A 21052-nucleotide genomic window follows, 5' to 3' on the forward strand; every position below is an offset into this window, starting at 1 on the left:
GCTTCGGGGAAGGGTTAGGGTTAGGGTTCGGGCTAGGGTTAGGGTTAGGGGACGGGGACGGTTCAGGGTCCAGGTGAGGATACGACAACGCTCTAGGGGGAGCGTACGTGTGAGGGCGCGGGTTAGTGTCAGCGTACGGGTTAGGATTAGGGCACGGCTGAGGGTCAGGCTTCGGGGAAGGGTTAGGGTTAGGGTTCGGGCTAGGGTTAGGGTTAGGGGACGGGGACGGTTTAGGGTCCAGGTGAGGGTACGACAACGCTCTAGGGGGAGCGTACGTGTGAGGGCGCGGGTTAGTGTCAGCGTACGGGTTAGTATTAGGGGACGGCTGAGGGTCAGGCTTCGGGGAAGGGTTAGGGTTAGGGTTCGGGCTAGGGTTAGGGTTAGGGGACGGGGACGGTTTAGGGTCCAGGTGAGGGTACGACAACGCTCTATGGGGAGCGTACGTGTGAGGGCGCGGGTTAGTGTCAGCGTACGGGTTAGGATTAGGGGACAGCTGAGGGTCAGGCTTCGGGGAAGGGTTAGGGTTAGGGTTCGGGCTAGGGTTAGGGTTAGGGGACGGGGACGGTTCAGGGTCCAGGTGAGGGTACGACAACGCTCTAGGGGGAGCGTACGTGTGAGGGCGCGGGTTAGTGTCAGCGTACGGGTTAGGATTAGGGGACGGCTGAGGGTCAGGCTTCGGGGAAGGGTTAGGGTTAGGGTTCGGGCTAGGGTTAGGGTTAGGGGACGGGGACGGTTCAGGGTCCAGGTGAGGGTACGACAACGCTCTAGGGGGAGCGTACGTGTGACGGCGCGGGTTAGTGTCAGCGTACGGGTTAGGATTAGGGGACGGCTGAGTGTCAGGCTTCGGGGAAGGATCAGGGTTAGGGTTCGGGCTAGGGTTAGGGTTAGGGGACGGGGAGCGTTTAGGGTCCAGGTGAGGGTACGACAACGCTCTAGGGGGAGCGTACATGTGAGGGCGCGGGTTAGTGTCAGCGTACGGGTTAGGATTAGGGGACAGCTGAGGGTCAGGCTTCCGGGAAGGGTTAGGGTTAGGGTTCGGGCTAGGGTTAGGGTTAGGGGACGGGGACGGTTTAGGGTCCAGGTGAGGGTACGACAACGCTCTAGGGGGAGCGTACGTGTGAGGGCGTGGGTTAGTGTCAGCGTACGGGTTAGGATTAGGGGACGGCTGAGGGTCAGGCTTCGGGGAAGGGTTAGGGTTAGGGTTCGGGCTAGGGTTAGGGTTAGGGGACGGGGACGGTTTAGGGTCCAGGTGAGGGTACGACAACGCTCTAGGGGGAGCGTACGTGTGAGGGCGTGGGTTAGTGTCAGCGTACGGGTTAGGATTAGGGGACGGCTGAGGGTCAGGCTTCGGGGAAGGGTTAGGGTTAGGGTTCGGGCTAGGGTTAGGGTTAGGGGACGGGGACGGTTTAGGGTCCAGGTGAGGGTACGATAATGCTCTAGGGGGAGCGTACGTGTGAGGGCGCGGGTTAGTGTCAGCCTACAGGTTAGGATTAGGGGACGGTGAGGGTCAGGCTTCGGGGAAGGGTTAGGGTTAGGGTTCGGGCTAGGGTTAGGGTTAGGGGACGGGGACAGTTCAGGGTCCAGGTGAGGGTACGACAACGCTCTAGCGGGAGCGTACGTATGAGGGCGCGGGTTAGTGTCAGCGTACGGGTTAGGATTAGGGGACGGCTGAGGGTCAGGCTTCGGGGAAGGGTTAGGGTTAGGGTTCGGGCTAGGGTTAGGGTTAGGGGACGGGGACGGTTTAGGGTCCAGGTGAGGGTACGACAACGCTCTAGGGGGAGCGTACGTGTGAGGGCGCGGTTTAGTGTCAGCGTACGGGTTAGGATTAGGGGACGGCTGAGGGTCAGGCTTCGGGGAAGGGTTAGTGTTAGGGTTCGGGCTAGGGTTAGGGTTAGGGGACGGGGACGGTTCAGGGTCCAAGTGAGGGTACGACAACGCTCTAGGGGGTGCGTACGTGTGAGGGCGCGGGTTAGTGTCAGCGTACGGGTTAGGATTAGGGGACGGCTGAGGGTCAGGCTTCGGGGAAGGGTTAGGGTTAGGGTTCGGGCTAGGGTTAGGGTTAGGGGACGGGGACGGTTCAGGGTCCAGGTGAGGGTACGACAACGCTCTAGGGGGAGCGTACGTGTGAGGGCACGGGTTAGTGTCAGCGTACGGGTTAGGATTAGGGGACGGCTGAGGGTCAGGCTTCGGGGAAGGGTTAGGGTTAGGGTTCGGGCTAGGGTTAGGGTTAGGGGACGGGGACGGTTCAGGGTCCAGGTGAGGGTACGACAACGCTCTAGGGGGAGCGTACGTGTGAGGGCGTGGGTTAGTGTCAGCGTACGGGTTAGGATTAGGGGACGGCTGAGGGTCAGGCTTCGGGGAAGGGTTAGGGTTAGGGTTCGGGCTAGGGTTAGGGTTAGGGGACGGGGACGGTTCAGGGTCCAGGTGAGGGTACGACAACGCTCTAGGGGGAGCGTACGTGTGAGGGCGCGGGTTAGTGTCAGCGTACGGGTTAGGATTAGGGGACGGCTGAGGGTCAGGCTTCGGGGAAGGGTTAGGGTTAGGGTTCGGGCTAGGGTTAGGGTTAGGGGACGGGGACGGTTCAGGGTCCAGGTGAGGGTACGACAACGCTCTAGGGGGAGCGTACGTGTGAGGGCGCGGGTTAGTGTCAGCGTACGGGTTAGGATTAGGGGACGGCTGAGGGTCAGGCTTCGGAGAAGGGTTAGGGTTAGGGTTCGGGCTAGGGTTAGGGTTAGGGGACGGGGACGGTTTAGGGTCCAGGTGAGGGTACGACAACGCTCTAGGGGGAGCGTACGTGTGAGGGTGCGGGTTAGTGTCAGCGTACGGGTTAGGATTAGGGGACGGCTGAGGGTCAGGCTTCGGGGAAGGGTTAGGGTTAGGGTTCGGGCTAGGGTTAGGGTTAGGGGACGGGGACGGTTTAGGGTCCAGGTGAGGGTACGACAACGCTCTAGGGGGAGCGTACGTGTGAGGGCGCGGGTTAGTGTCAGCGTACGGGTTAGGATTAGGGGACGGCTGAGGGTCAGGCTTCGGGGAAGGGTTAGGGTTAGGGTTCGGGCTAGGGTTAGGGTTAGGGGACGGGGACGGTTCAGGGTCCAGGTGAGGGTACGACAACGCTCTAGGGGGAGCGTACGTGTGAGGGCGCGGGTTAGTGTCAGCGTACGGGTTAGGATTAGGGGACGGCTGAGGGTCAGGCTTCGGGGAAGGGTTAGGGTTAGGGTTCGGGCTAGGGTTAGGGTTAGGGGACGGGGACGGTTCAGGGTCCAGGTGAGGGTACGACAACGCTCTAGGGGGAGCGTACGTGTGAGGGCGCGGGTTAGTGTCAGCGTACGGGTTAGGATTAGGGGACGGCTGAGGGTCAGGCTTCGGGGAAGTGTTAGGGTTAGGGTTCGGGCTAGGGTTAGGGTTAGGGGACGGGGACGGTTCAGGGTCCAGGTGAGGGTACAACAACGCTCTAGGGGGAGCGTACGTGTGAGGGCGCGGGTTAGTGTCAGCGTACGGGTTAGGATTAGGGAACGGCTGAGGGTCAGGCTTCGGGGAAGGGTTAGGGTTAGGGTTCGGGCTAGGGTTAGGGTTAGGGGACGGAGACGGTTCAGGGTCCAGGTGAGGGTACGACAACGCTCTAGGGGGAGCGTACGTGTGAGGGCGCGGGTTAGTGTCAGCGTACGGGTTAGGATTAGGGGACGGCTGAGGGTCAGGCTTCGGGGAAGGATTAGGGTTACGGTTCGGGCTAGGGTTAGGGTTAGGGGACAGGGAGCGTTTAGGGTCCAGGTGAGGGTACGACAACGCTCTAGGGGGAGCGTACGTGTGAGGGCGCGGGTTAGTGTCAGCGTACGGGTTAGGATTAGGGGACAGCTGAGGGTCAGGCTTCCGGGAAGGGTTAGGGTTAGGGTTCGGGCTAGGGTTAGGGTTAGGGGACGGGGACGGTTTAGGGTCCAGGTGAGGGTACGACAACGCTCTAGGGGGAGCGTACGTGTGAGGGCGTGGGTTAGTGTCAGCGTACGGGTTAGGATTAGGGGACGGCTGAGGGTCAGGCTTCGGGGAAGGGTTAGGGTTAGGGTTCGGGCTAGGGTTAGGGTTAGGGGACGGGGACGGTTTAGGGTCCAGGTGAGGGTACGACAACGCTCTAGGGGGAGCGTACGTGTGAGGGCGCGGGTTAGTGTCAGCGTACGGGTTAGGATTAGGGAACGGCTGAGGGTCAGGCTTCGGGGAAGGGGAAGGGTTAGGGTTAGGGTTCGGGCTAGGGTTAGGGTTAGGGGACGGGGACGGTTCAGGGTCCAGGTGAGGGTACGACAATGCTCTAGGGGCAGCGTACGTGTGAGGGCGCGGGTTAGTGTCAGCCTACGTGTTAGGATTATGGGACGGCTGAGGGTCAGGCTTCGGGGAAGTGTTAGGGTTAGGGTTCGGGCTAGGGTTAGGGTTAGGGGACGGGGACGGTTCAGGGTCCAGGTGAGGGTACGACAACGCTCTAGGGGGAGCGTACGTGTGAGGGCGCGGGTTAGTGTCAGCGTACGGGTTAGGATTAGGGGACGGCTGAGGGTCAGGCTTCGGGGAAGGGTTAGGGTTAGGGTTCGGGCTAGGGTTAGGGTTAGGGGACGGGGACGGTTTAGGGTCCATGTGAGGGTACGACAACGCTCTAGGGGGAGCGTACGTGTGAGGGCGCGGGTTAGTGTCAGCGTACGGGTTAGGATTAGGGGACGGCTGAGGGTCAGGCTTCGGGGAAGGGTTAGGGTTAGGGTTTGGGCTAGGGTTAGGGTTAGGGGACGGGGACGGTTTAGGGTCCAGGTGAGGGTACGACAACGCTCTAGGGGGAGCGTACGTGTGAGGGCGCGGGTTAGTGTCAGCGTACGGGTTAGGATTAGGGGACGGCTGAGGGTCAGGCTTCTGGGAAGGGTTAGGGTTAGGGTTCGGGCTAGGGTTAGGGTTAGGGGACGGGGACGGTTTAGGGTGCAGGTGAGGGCACGACAACGCTCTAGGGGGAGCGTACGTGTGAGGGCGCTGGTTAGTGTCATCATACGGGTTAGGATTAGGGGACGGCTGAGGGTCAGGCTTCGGGGAAGGGTTAGGGTTAGGGTTCGGGCTAGGGTTAGGGTTAGGGGACGGGGACGGTTTAGGGTCCAGGTGAGGGTACGACAACGCTCTAGGGGGAGCGTACGTGTGAGGGCGCGGGTTAGTGTCAGCGTACGGGTTAGGATTAGGGGACGGCTGAGGGTCAGGCTTCGGGGAAGGGTTAGGTTTAGGGTTCGGGCTAGGGTTAGGTTTAGGGGACGGGGACGGTTTAGGGTCCAGGTGAGGGTACGACAACGCTCTAGGGGGAGCGTACGTGTGAGGGCGCGGGTTAGTGTCAGCGTACGGGTTAGGATTAGGGGACGGGTGAGGGTCAGGCTTCGGGGAAGTTTTAGGGTTAGGGTTCGGGCTAGGGTTAGGGTTAGGGGACGGGGACGGTTCAGGGTCCAGGTGAGGGTACGACAACGCTCTAGGGGGAGCGTACGTGTGAGGGCGCGGGTTAGTGTCAGCGTACGGTTTAGGATTAGGGGACGGCTGAGGGTCAGGCTTCGGGGAAGGGTTAGGGTTAGGGTTCGGGCTAGGGTTAGGGTTAGGGGACGGGGACGGTTTAGGGTCCATGTGAGGGTACGACAACGCTCTAGGGGGAGCGTACGTGTGAGGGCGCGGGTTAGTGTCAGCGTACGGGTTAGGATTAGGGGACGGCTGAGGGTCAGGCTTCGGGGAAGGGTTAGGGTTAGGGTTTGGGCTAGGGTTAGGGTTAGGGGACGGGGACGGTTTAGGGTCCAGGTGAGGGTACGACAACGCTCTAGGGGGAGCGTACGTGTGAGGGCGCGGGTTAGTGTCAGCGTACGGGTTAGGATTAGGGGACGGCTGAGGGTCAGGCTTCTGGGAAGGGTTAGGGTTAGGGTTCGGGCTAGGGTTAGGGTTAGGGGACGGGGACGGTTTAGGGTGCAGGTGAGAGCACGACAACGCTCTAGGGGGAGCGTACGTGTGAGGGCGCTGGTTAGTGTCATCATACGGGTTAGGATTAGGGGACGGCTGAGGGTCAGGCTTCGGGGAAGGGTTAGGGTTAGGGTTCGGGCTAGGGTTAGGGTTAGGGGACGGGGACGGTTTAGGGTCCAGGTGATGGTACGACAACGCTCTAGGGGGAGCGTACGTGTGAGGGCGCGGGTTAGTGTCAGCGTACGGGTTAGGATTAGGGGACGGCTGAGGGTCAGGCTTCGGGGAAGGGTTAGGGTTAGGGTTCGGGCTACGGTTAGGGTTAGGGGACGGGGACGGTTTAGGGTCCAGGTGAGGGTACGACAACGCTCTAGGGGGAGCATACGTGTGAGGGCGCGGTTTAGTGTCAGCGTACGGGTTAGGATTAGGGGACGGCTGAGGGTCAGGCTTCGGGGAAGGGTTAGGGTTAGGGTTCGGTCTAGGGTTAGGGTTACAGGACGGGGACGGTTCAGGGTCCAGGTGAGGATACGACAACGCTCTAGGGGGAGCGTACGTGTGAGGGCGCGGGTTAGTGTCAGCGTACGGGTTAGGATTAGGGGACGGCTGAGGGTCAGGCTTCGGGGAAGGGTTAGGGTTAGGGTTCGGGCTAGAGTTAGCGTTAGGGGACGGGGACGGTTCAGGGTCCAGGTGAGGGTACGACAACGCTCTAGGGGGAGCGTACGTGTGAGGGCGCGGGTTAGTGTCAGCGTACGGGTTAGGATGAGGGGACGGCTGAGGGTCAGGCTTCGGGGAAGGGTTAGGGTTAGGGTTTGGGCTAGGGTTAGGGTTAGGGGACGGGGACGGTTTAGGGTCCAGGTGAGGGTACGACAACGCTCTAGGGGGAGCGTACGTGTGAGGGCGCGGGTTAGTGTCAGCGTACGGGTTAGGATTAGGGGACGGCTGAGGGTCAGGCTTCGGGGAAGGGTTAGGGTTAGGGTTCGGGCTAGGGTTAGGGTTAGGGGACGGGGACGGTTCTGGGTCCAGGTGAGGGTACGACAACACTCTAGGGGGAGCGTACGTGTGAGGGCGCGGGTTAGTGTCAGCGTACGGGTTAGGATTAGGGGACGGCTGAGGGTCAGGCTTCGGGGAAGGGTTAGGGTTAGGGTTCGGGCTAGGGTTAGGGTTAGGGGACGGGGACGGTTTAGGGTCCAGGTGAGGGTACGACAACACTCTAGGGGGAGCGTACGCGTGAGGGCGCGGGTTAGTGTCAGCGTACGGGTTAGGATTAGGGGACGGCTGAGGGTCAGGCTTCGGGGAAGGGTTAGGGTTAGGGTTCGGGCTAGGGTTAGGGTTAGGGGACGGGGACGGTTTAGGGTCCAGGTGAGGGTACGACAACGCTCTAGGGGGAGCGTACGTGTGAGGGAGCGGGTTAGTGTCAGCGTACGGGTTAGGATTAGGGGACGGCTGAGGGTCAGGCTTCGGGGAAGGGTTAGGTTTAGGGTTCGGGCTAGGGTTAGGTTTAGGGGACGGGGACGGTTTAGGGTCCAGGTGAGGGTACGACAACGCTCTAGGGGGAGCGTACGTGTGAGGGCGCGGGTTAGTGTCAGCGTACGGGTTAGGATTAGGGGACGGGTGAGGGTCAGGCTTCGGGGAAGTTTTAGGGTTAGGGTTCGGGCTAGGGTTAGGGTTAGGGGACGGGGACGGTTCAGGGTCCAGGTGAGGGTACGACAACGCTCTAGGGGGAGCGTACGTGTGAGGGCGCGGGTTAGTGTCAGCGTACGGGTTAGGATTAGGGGACGGCTGAGGGTCAGGCTTCGGGGAAGGGTTAGGGTTAGGGTTCGGGCTAGGGTTAGGGTTAGGGGACGGGGACGGTTTAGGGTCCATGTGAGGGTACGACAACGCTCTAGGGGGAGCGTACGTGTGAGGGCGCGGGTTAGTGTCAGCGTACGGGTTAGGATTAGGGGACGGCTGAGGGTCAGGCTTCGGGGAAGGGTTAGGGTTAGGGTTTGGGCTAGGGTTAGGGTTAAGGGACGGGGACGGTTTAGGGTCCAGGTGAGGGTACGACAACGCTCTAGGGGGAGCGTACGTGTGAGGGCGCGGGTTAGTGTCAGCGTACGGGTTAGGATTAGGGGACGGCTGAGGGTCAGGCTTCTGGGAAGGGTTAGGGTTAGGGTTCGGGCTAGGGTTAGGGTTAGGGGACGGGGACGGTTTAGGGTGCAGGTGAGGGCACGACAACGCTCTAGGGGGAGCGTACGTGTGAGGGCGCTGGTTAGTGTCATCATACGGGTTAGGATTAGGGGACGGCTGAGGGTCAGGCTTCGGGGAAGGGTTAGGGTTAGGGTTCGGGCTAGGGTTAGGGTTAGGGGACGGGGACGGTTTAGGGTCCAGGTGAGGGTACGACAACGCTCTAGGGGGAGCGTACGTGTGAGGGCGCGGGTTAGTGTCAGCGTACGGGTTAGGATTAGGGGACGGCTGAGGGTCAGGCTTCTGGGAAGGGTTAGGGTTAGGGTTCGGGCTAGGGTTAGGGTTAGGGGACGGGGACGGTTTAGGGTGCAGGTGAGGGCACGACAACGCTCTAGGGGGAGCGTACGTGTGAGGGCGCTGGTTAGTGTCATCATACGGGTTAGGATTAGGGGACGGCTGAGGGTCAGGCTTCGGGGAAGGGTTAGGGTTAGGGTTCGGGCTAGGGTTAGGGTTAGGGGACGGGGACGGTTTAGGGTCCAGGTGAGGGTACGACAACGCTCTAGGGGGAGCGTACGTGTGAGGGCGCGGGTTAGTGTCAGCGTACGGGTTAGGATTAGGGGACGGCTGAGGGTCAGGCTTCGGGGAAGGGTTAGGGTTAGGGTTCGGGCTAGGGTTAGGGTTAGGGGACGGGGACGGTTTAGGGTCCAGGTGAGGGTACGACAACGCTCTAGGGGGAGCATACGTGTGAGGGCGCGGTTTAGTGTCAGCGTACGGGTTAGGATTAGGGGACGGCTGAGGGTCAGGCTTCGGGGAAGGGTTAGGTTTAGGGTTCGGGCTAGGGTTAGGGTTAGGGGACGGGGACGGTTTAGGGTCCAGGTGAGGGTACGACAACGCTCTAGGGGGAGCGTACGTGTGAGGGCGCGGGTTAGTGTCAGCGTACGGTTTAGGATTAGGGGACGGCTGAGGGTCAGGCTTCGGGGAAGTGTTAGGGTTAGGGTTCGGGCTAGGGTTAGGGTTAGGGGACGGGGACAGTTCAGGGTCCAGGTGAGGGTACGACAACGCTCTAGGGGGAGCGTACGTGTGAGGGCGTGGGTTAGTGTCAGCGTACGGGTTAGGATTAGGGGACGGCTGAGGGTCAGGCTTCGGGGAAGTTTTAGGGTTAGGGTTCGGGCTAGGGTTAGGGTTAGGGGACGGGGACGGTTTAGGGTCCAGGTGAGGGTACGACAACGCTCTAGGGGGAGCGTACGTGTGAGGGCGCGGGTTAGTGTCAGCGTACGGGTTAAGATTAGGGGACGGCTGAGGGTCAGGCTTCGGGGAAGGGTTAGGGTTAGGGTTCGGGCTAGGGTTAGCGTTAGGGGACGGGGACGGTTCAGGGTCCAGGTGAGGGTACGACAATGCTCTAGGGGCAGCGTACGTGTGAGGGCGCGGGTTAGTGTCAGCGTACGGGTTAGGATTAGGGGACGGCTGAGGGTCAGGCTTCGGGGAAGGGTTAGGGTTAGGGTTCGGGCTAGGGTTAGGGTTAGGGGACGGGGACGGTTTAGGGTCCAGGTGAGGGTACGACAACGCTCTAGGGGGAGCGTACGTGTGAGGGCGCGGGTTAGTGTCAGCGTACGGGTTAAGATTAGGGGACGGCTGAGGGTCAGGCTTCGGGGAAGGGTTAGGGTTAGGGTTCGGGCTAGGGTTAGCGTTAGGGGACGGGGACGGTTCAGGGTCCAGGTGAGGATACGACAACGCTCTAGCGGGAGCGTACGTGTGAGGGCGCGGGTTAGTGTGAGCGTACGGGTTAGGATTAGCGGACGGCTGAGGTTCAGGCTTCGAGGAAGTGTTAGGGTTAGGGTTCGGGCTAGGGTTAGGGTTAGGGGACGGGGACGATTTAGGGTCCAGGTGAGGGTACGACAACGCTCTAGGGGGAGCGTACGTGTGAGGGCGCGGGTTAGTGTCAGCGTACGGGTTAGGATTGGGGGACGGCTGAGGGTCAGGCTTCGGGGAAGGGTTAGTGTTAGGGTTCGGGCTAGGGTTAGGGTTAGGGGACGGGGACGGTTCAGGGTCCAGGTGAGGGTACGACAACGCTCTAGGGAGAGCGTACGTGTGAGGGCGCGGGTAAGTGTCAGCGTACGGGTTAGGATTAGGGGACGGCTGAGGGTCAGGCTTCGGGGAAGGGTTAGGGTTAGGGTTCGGGCTAGGGTTAGGGTTAGGGGACGGGGACGGTTTAGGGTCCAGGTGAGGGTACGACAACGCTCTAGGGGGAGCGTACGTGTGAGGGCGCGGGTTAATGTCAGCGTACGGGTTAGGATTAGGGGACGGCTGAGGGTCAGGCTTCGGGGAAGGGTTAGGGTTAGATTTCGGGCTAGGGTTAGGGTTAGGGGATGGGGACGGTTCAGGGTCCAGGTGAGGGTACGACAACGCTCTAGGGGGAGCGTACGTGTGAGGGCGTGGGTTAGTGTCAGCGTACGGGTTAGGATTAGGGGACGGCTGAGGGTCAGGCTTCGGGGAAGGTTTAGGGTTAGGGTTCGGGCTAGGGTTAGGGTTAGGGGACGGGGACGGTTCAGGGTCCAGGTGAGGGTACGACAACGCTCTAGGGGGAGCGTACGTGGGAGGGCGCGGGTTAGTGTCAGCGTACGGGTTAGGATTAGGGGACGGCTGAGGGTCAGGCTTCGGGGAAGGGTTAGGGTTAGGGTTCGGGCTAGAGATAGGGTTAGGGGACGGGGAGGGTTTAGGGTCCAGGTGAGGGTACGACAACGCTCTAGGGGGAGCGTACGTGTGAGGGCGTGGGTTAGTGTCAGGGTACGGGTTAGGATTAGGGGACAGCTGAGGGTCAGGCTTCGGGGAAGGGTTAGGGTTAAGGTTCGGGCTAGGGTTAGGGTTACGGGACGGGGAGGGTTTAGGGTCCAGGTGAGGGTACGACAACGCTCTAGGGGGAGCGTACGTGTGAGGGCGCGGGTTAGTGTCAGCGTACGGATTATGATTAGGGGACGGCTGAGGGTCAGGCTTCGGGGAAGGGTTAGGGTTAGGGTTCGGGCTAGGGTTAGGGGTAGGGGACGGGGACGGTTCAGGGTCCAGGTGAGGGTACGACAACGCTCTAGGGGGAGCGTACGTGTGAGGGCGCGGGTTAGTGTCAGCGTACGGGTTAGGATTAGGGGACGGCTGAGGGTCAGGCTTCGGGGAAGGGTTAGTGTTAGGGTTCGGGGTAGGGTTAGGGTTAGGGGACGGGGACGGTTCAGGGTCCAGGTGAGGGTACGACAACGCTCTAGGGGGAGCGTACGTGTGAGGGCGCGGGTTAGTGTCAGCGTACGGGTTAGGATTAGGGGACGGCTGAGGGTCAGGCTTCGGGGAAGGGTTAGGGTTAGGGTTCGGGCTAGGGTTAGGGTTAGGGGACGGGGACGGTTTAGGGTCCAGGTGAGGGTACGACAACGCTTTAGGGGGAGCGTACGTGTGAGGGCGTGGGTTAGTGTCAGCGTACGGGTTAGGATTAGGGGACGGGTGAGGGTCAGGCTTCGGGGAAGGGTTAGGGTTAGGGTTCGGGCTAGGGTTAGGGTTAGGGGACGGGGACGGTTTAGGGTCCAGGTGAGCGTACGACAACGCTCTAGGGGGAGCGTACGTGTGAGGGCGCGGGTTAGTGTCAGCGTACGGATTAGGATTAGGGGACGGCTGAGGGTCAGGCTTCGGGGAAGGGTTAGGGTTAGGGTTCGGGCTAGGGTTAGGGTTAGGGGACGGGGACGGTTTAGGGTCCAGGTGGGGGTACGACAACGCTCTAGGGGGAGCGTTTGTGTGAGGGCACGGGTTAGTGTCAGCGTACGGGTTAGGATTAGGGGACGGCTGAGGGTCAGGCTTCGGGGAAGGGTTAGGGTTAGGGTTCGGGCTAGGGTTAGGGTTAGGGGACGGGGACGGTTCAGGGTCCAGGTGAGGGTACGACAACGCTCTAGGGGGAGCGTACGTGTGAGGGCGCGGGTTAGTGTCAGCGTACGGGTTAGGATTAGGGGACGGCTGAGGGTCAGGCTTCGGGGAAGGGTTAGGGTTAGTGTTTGGGCTAGGGTTAGGGTTAGGGGACGGGGACGGTTCAGGGTCGAGGTGAGGGTACGACAACGCTCTAGGGGGAGCGTACGTGTGAGGGCGCGGGTTAGTGTCAGCGTAAGGGTTAGGATTAGGGGACGGCTGAGGGTCAGGCTTCGGGGAAGGGTTAGGGTTAGGGTTCGGGCTAGGGTTAGGGTTAGGGGACGGGGACGGTTTAGGGTCCAGGTGAGGGTACGACAACGCTCTAGGGGGAGCGTACGTGTGAGGGCGCGGGTTAGTGTCAGCGTACGGGTTAGGATTAGGGGACGGCTGAGGGTCAGGCTTCGGGGAAGGGTTAGGGTTAGGGTTCGGGCTAGGGTTAGGGTTAGGGTACGGGGAGGGTTTAGGGTCCAGGTTAGGGTACGACAACGCTCTAGGGGGAGCGTACGTGTGAGGGCGCGGGTTAGTGTCAGCGTACGGGTTAGGATTAGGGGACGGCTGAGGGTCAGGCTTCCGGGAAGGGTTAGGGTTAGGGTTTGGGCTAGGGTTAGGGTTAGGGGACGGGGACGGTTCAGGGTCCAGGTGAGGGTACGACAACGCTCTAGGGGGAGCGTACGTGTGAGGGCGCGGGTTAGTGTCAGCGTACGGATTATGATTAGGGGACGGCTGAGGGTCAGGCTTCGGGGAAGGGTTAGGGTTAGGGTTCGGGCTAGGGTTAGGGGTAGGGGACGGGGACGGTTCAGGGTCCAGGTGAGGGTACGACAACGCTCTAGGGGGAGCGTACGTGTGAGGGCGCGGGTTAGTGTCAGCGTACGGGTTAGGATTAGGGGACGGCTGAGGGTCAGGCTTCGGGGAAGGGTTAGTGTTAGGGTTCGGGGTAGGGTTAGGGTTAGGGGACGGGGACGGTTCAGGGTCCAGGTGAGGGTACGACAACGCTCTAGGGGGAGCGTACGTGTGAGGGCGCGGGTTAGTGTCAGCGTACGGGTTAGGATTAGGGGACGGCTGAGGGTCAGGCTTCGGGGAAGGGTTAGGGTTAGGGTTCGGGCTAGGGTTAGGGTTAGGGGACGGGGACGGTTTAGGGTCCAGGTGAGGGTACGACAACGCTTTAGGGGGAGCGTACGTGTGAGGGCGTGGGTTAGTGTCAGCGTACGGGTTAGGATTAGGGGACGGGTGAGGGTCAGGCTTCGGGGAAGGGTTAGGGTTAGGGTTCGGGCTAGGGTTAGGGTTAGGGGACGGGGACGGTTTAGGGTCCAGGTGAGCGTACGACAACGCTCTAGGGGGAGCGTACGTGTGAGGGCGCGGGTTAGTGTCAGCGTACGGATTAGGATTAGGGGACGGCTGAGGGTCAGGCTTCGGGGAAGGGTTAGGGTTAGGGTTCGGGCTAGGGTTAGGGTTAGGGGACGGGGACGGTTTAGGGTCCAGGTGGGGGTACGACAACGCTCTAGGGGGAGCGTTTGTGTGAGGGCACGGGTTAGTGTCAGCGTACGGGTTAGGATTAGGGGACGGCTGAGGGTCAGGCTTCGGGGAAGGGTTAGGGTTAGGGTTCGGGCTAGGGTTAGGGTTAGGGGACGGGGACGGTTCAGGGTCCAGGTGAGGGTACGACAACGCTCTAGGGGGAGCGTACGTGTGAGGGCGCGGGTTAGTGTCAGCGTACGGGTTAGGATTAGGGGACGGCTGAGGGTCAGGCTTCGGGGAAGGGTTAGGGTTAGTGTTTGGGCTAGGGTTAGGGTTAGGGGACGGGGACGGTTCAGGGTCGAGGTGAGGGTACGACAACGCTCTAGGGGGAGCGTACGTGTGAGGGCGCGGGTTAGTGTCAGCGTAAGGGTTAGGATTAGGGGACGGCTGAGGGTCAGGCTTCGGGGAAGGGTTAGGGTTAGGGTTCGGGCTAGGGTTAGGGTTAGGGGACGGGGACGGTTTAGGGTCCAGGTGAGGGTACGACAACGCTCTAGGGGGAGCGTACGTGTGAGGGCGCGGGTTAGTGTCAGCGTACGGGTTAGGATTAGGGGACGGCTGAGGGTCAGGCTTCGGGGAAGGGTTAGGGTTAGGGTTCGGGCTAGGGTTAGGGTTAGGGTACGGGGAGGGTTTAGGGTCCAGGTTAGGGTACGACAACGCTCTAGGGGGAGCGTACGTGTGAGGGCGCGGGTTAGTGTCAGCGTACGGGTTAGGATTAGGGGACGGCTGAGGGTCAGGCTTCCGGGAAGGGTTAGGGTTAGGGTTTGGGCTAGGGTTAGGGTTAGGGGACGGGGACGGTTCAGGGTCCAGGTGAGGGTACGACAACGCTCTAGGGGGAGCGTACGTGTGAGGGCGCGGGTTAGTGTCAGCGTACGGGTTAGGATTAGGGGACGGCTGAGGGTCAGGCTTCGGGGAAGGGTTAGGGTTAGTGTTTGGGCTAGGGTTAGGGTTAGGGGACGGGGACGGTTCAGGGTCGAGGTGAGGGTACGACAACGCTCTAGGGGGAGCGTACGTTTGAGGGCGCGGGTTAGTGTCAGCGTACGGGTTAGGATTAGGGGACGGCTGAGGGTCAGGATTCGGGGAAGTGTTAGGGTTAGGGTTCGGGCTAGGGTTAGGGTTAGGGGACGGGGACGGTTTAGGGTCCAGGTGAGGGTACGACAACGCTCTAGGGGGAGCGTACGTGTGAGGGCGCGGGTTAGTGTCAGCGTACGGGTTAGGATTAGGGGACGGCTGAGGGTCAGGCTTCGGGGAAGGGTTAGGGTTAAAGTTCGGGCTAGGGTTAGGGTTAGGGTACGGGGAGGGTTTAGGGTCCAGGTTAGGGTACGACAACGCTCTAGGGGGAGCGTACGTGTGAGGGCGCGGGTTAGTGTCAGCGTACGGGTTAGGATTAGGGGACGGCTGAGGGTCAGGCTTCCGGGAAGGGTTAGGGTTAGGGTTCGGGCTAGGGTTAGGGTTAGGGGACGGGGACGGTTCAGGGTCCAGGTGAGGGTACGACAACGCTCTAGGGGGAGCGTACGTGTGAGGGCGCGGGTTAGTGTCAGCATACGGGTTAGGATTAGGGGACGGCTGAGGGTCAGGCTTCGGGGAAGGGTTAGGGTTAGGGTTCGGGCTAGGTTTAGGGTTAGGGGACGGGGACGGTTTAGGGTCCAGGTGAGGGTACGACAACGCTCTAGGGGGAGCATACGTGTGAGGGCGTGGGTTAGTGTCAGCGTACGGGTTAGGATTAGGGGACGGCTGAGGGTCAGGCTTCGGGGAAGGGTTAGGGTTAGGGTTCGGGCTAGGGTTAGGGTTAGGGGACGGGGACGGTTCAGGGTCCAGGTGAGGGCACGACAACGCTCTAGGGGGAGCGTACGTGTGAGGGCGCGGGTTAGTGTCAGCGTACGGGTTAGGATTAGGGGACGGGTGAGGGTCAGGCTTTGGGGAAGGTTTAGGGTTAGGGTTCGGGCTAGGGTTAGGGTTAGGGGACGGGAACGGTTCAGGGTCCAGGTGAGGGTACGACAACGCTCTAGGGGGAGCGTACGTGTGAGGGCGTGGGTTAGTGTCAGCGTACGGGTTAGGATTAGGGGACGGCTGAGGGTCAGGCTTCGGGGAAGGGTTAGGGTTAGGGTTCGGGGTAGGGTTAGGGTTAGGGGACGGGGACGGTTCAGGGTCCAGGTGAGGGTACGACAACGCTCTAGGGGGAGCGTACGTGTGAGGGCGCGGGTTAGTGTCAGCGTACGGGTTAGGATTAGGGGACGGCTGAGGGTCAGGCTTCGGGGAAGGGTTAGGGTTAGGGTTCGGGCTAGGGTTAGGGTTAGGGGACGGGGACGGTTTAGGGTCCAGGTGAGGGTACGACAACGCTTTAGGGGGAGCATACGTGTGAGGGCGTGGGTTAGTGTCAGCGTACGGGTTAGGATTAGGGGACGGGTGAGGGTCAGGCTTCGGGGAAGGGTTAGGGTTAGGGTTCGGGCTAGGGTTAGGGTTAGGGGACGGGGACGGTTTAGGGTCCAGGTGAGCGTACGACAACGCTCTAGGGGGAGCGTACGTGTGAGGGCGCGGGTTAGTGTCAGCGTACGGATTAGGATTAGGGGACGGCTGAGGGTCAGGCTTCGGGGAAGGGTTAGGGTTAGGGTTCGGGCTAGGGTTAGGGTTAGGGGACGGGGACGGTTTAGGGTCCAGGTGAGGGTACGACAACGCTCTAGGGGGAGCGTTTGTGTGAGGGCACGGGTTAGTGTCAGCGTACGGGTTAGGATTAGGGGACGGCTGAGGGTCAGGCTTCGGGGAAGGGTTAGGGTTAGGGTTCGGGCTAGGGTTAGGGTTAGGGGACGGGGACGGTTCAGGGTCCAGGTGAGGGTACGACAACGCTCTAGGGGGAGCGTACGTGTGAGGGCGCGGGTTAGTGTCAGCGTACGGGTTAGGATTAGGGGACGGCTGAGGGTCAGGCTTCGGGGAAGGGTTAGGGTTAGTGTTTGGGCTAGGGTTAGGGTTAGGGGACGGGGACGGTTCAGGGTCGAGGTGAGGGTACGACAACGCTCTAGGGGGAGCGTATGTGTGAGGGCGCGGGTTAGTGTCAGCGTACGGGTTAGGATTAGGGGACGGCTGAGGGTCAGGCTTCGGGGAAGGGTTAGGGTTAGGGTTCGGGCTAGGGTTAGGGTTAGGGGACGGGGACGGTTTAGGGTCCAGGTGAGGGTACGACAACGCTCTAGGGGGAGCGTACGTGTGAGGGCGCGGGTTAGTGTCAGCGTATGGGTTAGGATTAGGGGACGGCTGAGGGTCAGGCTTCGGGGAAGGGTTAGGGTTAGGGTTCGGGCTAGGGTTAGGGTTAGGGTACGGGGAGGGTTTAGGGTCCAGGTTAGGGTACGACAACGCTCTAGGGGGAGCGTACGTGTGAGGGCGCGGGTTAGTGTCAGCGTACGGGTTAGGATTAGGGGACGGCTGAGGGTCAGGCTTCCGGGAAGGGTTAGGGTTAGGGTTTGGGCTAGGGTTAGGGTTAGGGGACGGGGACGGTTCAGGGTCCAGGTGAGGGTACGACAACGCTCTAGGGGGAGCGTACGTGTGAGGGCGCGGGTTAGTGTCAGCGTACGGGTTAGGATTAGGGGACGGCTGAGGGTCAGGCTTCGGGGAAGTGTTAGGGTTAGTGTTTGGGCTAGGGTTAGGGTTAGGGGACGGGGACGGTTCAGGGTCGAGGTGAGGGTACGACAACGCTCTAGGGGGAGCGTACGTTTGAGGGCGCGGGTTAGTGTCAGCGTACGGGATAGGATTAGGGGACGGCTGAGGGTCAGGATTCGGGGAAGGGTTAGGGTTAGGGTTCGGGCTAGGGTTAGGGTTAGGGGACGGGGACGGTTTAGGGTCCAGGTGAGGGTACAACAACGCTCTAGGGGGAGCGTACGTGTGAGGGCGCGGGTTAGTGTCAGCGTACGGGTTAGGATTAGGGGACGGCTGAGGGTCAGGCTTCGGGGAAGGGTTAGGGTTAAAGTTCGGGCTAGGGTTAGGGTTAGGGTACGGGGAGGGTTTAGGGTCCAGGTTAGGGTACGACAACGCTCTAGGGGGAGCGTACGTGTGAGGGCGCGGGTTAGTGTCAGCGTACGGGTTAGGATTAGGGGACGGCTGAGGGTCAGGCTTCCGGGAAGGGTTAGGGTTAGGGTTCGGGCTAGGGTTAGGGTTAGGGGACGGGGACGGTTCAGGGTCCAGGTGAGGGTACGACAACGCTCTAGGGGGAGCGTACGTGTGAGGGCGCGGGTTAGTGTCAGCGTACGGGTTAGGATTAGGGGACGGCTGAGGGTCAGGCTTCGGGGAAGGGTTAGGGTTAGGGTTCGGGCTAGGTTTAGGGTTAGGGGACGGGGACGGTTCAGGGTCCAGGTGAGTGTACGACAACGCTCTAGGGGGAGCGAACGTGTGAGGGCGCGGGTTAGTGTCAGCGTACGGGTTAGGATTAGGGGACGGGTGAGGGTCAGGCTTCGGGGAAGGGTTAGGGTTAGGGTTCGGGCTAGGGTTAGGGTTAGGGGAAGGGGATGGTTCAGGGTCCAGGTGAGGGTACGACAACGCTCTAGGGGGAGCGTACGTGTGAGGGCGCGGGTTAGTGTCAGCATACGGGTTAGGATTAGGGGACGGCTGAGGGTCAGGCTTCGGGGAAGGGTTAGGGTTAGGGTTCGGGCTAGGGTTAGGGTTAGGGGACGGGGACGGTTTAGGGTCCAGGTGAGGGTACGACAACGCTCTAGGGGGAGCATACGTGTGAGGGCGTGGGTTAGTGTCAGCGTACGGGTTAGGATTAGGGGACGGCTGAGGGTCAGGCTTCGGGGAAGGGTTAGGGTTAGGGTTCGGGCTAGGGTTAGGGTTAGGGGACGGGGACGGTTCAGGGTCCAGGTGAGGGCACGACAACGCTCTAGGGGGAGCGTACGTGTGAGGGCGCGGGTTAGTGTCAGCGTACGGGTTAGGATTAGGGGACGGGTGAGGGTCAGGCTTTGGGGAAGGTTTAGGGTTAGGGTTCGGGCTAGGGTTAGGGTTAGGGGACGGGGACGGTTCAGGGTCCAGGTGAGGGTACGACAACGCTCTAGGGGGAGCGTACGTGTGAGGGCGTGGGTTAGTGTCAGCGTACGGTTTAGGATTAGGGGACGGCTGAGGGTCAGGCTTCGGGGAAGGGTTAGGGTTAGGGTTCGGGCTAGGGTTAGGGTTAGGGGACGGGGACGGTTCAGGGTCCAGGTGAGGGTACGACAACGCTCTAGGGGGAGCGTACGTGTGAGGGCGCGGGTTAGTGTCAGCGTACGGGTTAGGATTAGGGGACGGCTGAGGGTCAGGCTTCGGGGAAGTGTTAGGGTTAGGGTACGGGCTAGGGTTAGGGTTAGGGGACGGGGACGGTTTAGGGTCCAGGTGAGGGTACGACAACGCTCTAGGGGGAGCGTATGTGTGAGGGCGCGGGTTAGTGTCAGCGTACGGGTTAGGATTAGGGGACGGCTGAGGGTCAGGCTTCGGGAAAGGGTTAGGGTTAGGGTTCGGGCTAGGGTTAGCGTTAGGGGACGGGGACGGTTCAGGGTCCAGGTGAGGGTATGACAACACTCTAGGGGGAGCGTAAGTGTGAGGGCGCGGGTTAGTGTCAGCGTACGGGTTAGGATTAGGGGACGGCTGAGGGTCAGGCTTCGGGGAAGGGTTAGGGTTAGGGTTCGGGCTAGGGTTAGGGTTAGGGGACGGGGACGGTTCAGGGTCCAGGTGAGGGTACGACAACGCTCTAGGGGGAGCGTACGTGTGAGGGCGCGGGTTAGTGTCAGCGTACGGGTTAGGATTAGGGGACGGCTGAGGGTCAGGCTTCGGGGAAGGGTTAGGGTTAGGGTTCGGGCTAGGGTTAGGGTTAGGGGACGGGGACGGTTCAGGGTCCAGGTGAGGGTACGACAACGCTCTAGGGGGAGCGTACGTGTGAGGGCGCGGGTTAGTGTCAGCGTACGGGTTAGGATTAGGGGACGGCTGAGGGTCAGGCTTCGGGGAAGTGTTAGGGTTAGGGTTCGGGCTAGGGTTAGGGTTAGGGGACGGGGACGGTTCAGGGTCCAGGTGAGGGTACAACAACGCTCTAGGGGGAGCGTACGTGTGAGGGCGCGGGTTAGTGTCAGCGTACGGGTTAGGATTAGGGGACGGCTGAGGGTCAGGCTTCGGGGAAGGGTTAGGGTTAGGGTTCGGGCTAGGGTTAGGGTTAGGGGACGGAGACGGTTCAGGGTCCAGGTGAGGGTACGACAACGCTCTAGGGGGAGCGTACGTGTGAGGGCGCGGGTTAGTGTCAGCGTACGGGTTAGGATTAGGGGACGGCTGAGGGTCAGGCTTCGGGGAAGGATTAGGGTTACGGTTCGGGCTAGGGTTAGGGTTAGGGGACAGGGAGCGTTTAGGGTCCAGGTGAGGGTACGACAACGCTCTAGGGGGAGCGTACGTGTGAGGGCGCGGGTTAGTGTCAGCGTACGGGTTAGGATTAGGGGACAGCTGAGGGTCAGGCTTCCGGGAAGGGTTAGGGTTAGGGTTCGGGCTAGGGTTAGGGTTAGGGGACGGGGACGGTTTAGGGTCCAGGTGAGGGTACGACAACGCTCTAGGGGGAGCGTACGTGTGAGGGCGTGGGTTAGTGTCAGCGTACGGGTTAGGATTAGGGGACGGCTGAGGGTCAGGCTTCGGGGAAGGGTTAGGTTTAGGGTTCGGGCTAGGGTTAGGGTTAGGGGACGGGGACGGTTTAGGGTCCAGGTGAGGGTACGACAACGCTCTAGGGGGAGCGTACGTGTGAGGGCGCGGGTTAGTGTCAGCGTACGGGTTAGGATTAGGGGACGGCTGAGGGTCAGGCTTCGGGGAAGGGTTAGGGTTAGGGTTCGGGCTAGGGTTAGGGTTAGGGGACGGGGAGGGTTTAGGGTCCAGGTGAGGTTACGACAACGCTCTAGGGGGAGCGTACGTGTGAGGGCGCGGGTTAGTGTCAGCGTACGGGTTAGGATTAGGGGACGGCTGAGGGTCAGGCTTCGGGGAAGGGTTAGGGTTAGGGTTCGGGCTAGGGTTAGGGTTAGGGGACGGGGACGGTTTAGGGTCCAGGTGAGGGTACGATAATGCTCTAGGGGGAGCGTACGTGTGAGGGCGCGGGTTAGTGTCAGCGTACAGGTTAGGATTAGGGGACGGTGAGGGTCAGGCTTCGGGGAAGGGTTAGGGTTAGGGTTCAGGCTAGGGTTAGGGTTAGGGGACGGGGACGGTTCAGGGTCCAGGTGAGGGTACGACAATGCTCTAGGGGGAGCGTACGTGTGAGGGCGCGGGTTAGTGTCAGCGTACGGGTTAGGTTAAGGGGACGGCTGAGGGTCAGGCTTCGGGGAAGGGTTAGGGTTAGGGTTCGGGCTAGGGTTAGGGTTAGGGGACGGGGACGGTTTAGGGTCCAGGTGAGGGTACGACAACGCTCTAGGGGAAGCGTACGTGTGAGGGCGCGGGTTAGTGTCAGCGTACGGGTTAGGATTAGGGGACGGCTGAGGGTCAGGCTTCGGGGAAGGGTTAGGGTTAGGGCTCGGGCTAGGGTTAGGGTTAG

Source organism: Globicephala melas, chromosome 2, assembly GCF_963455315.2.
Source record: "Globicephala melas chromosome 2, mGloMel1.2, whole genome shotgun sequence".
NCBI lineage: Eukaryota > Metazoa > Chordata > Mammalia > Artiodactyla > Delphinidae > Globicephala > Globicephala melas.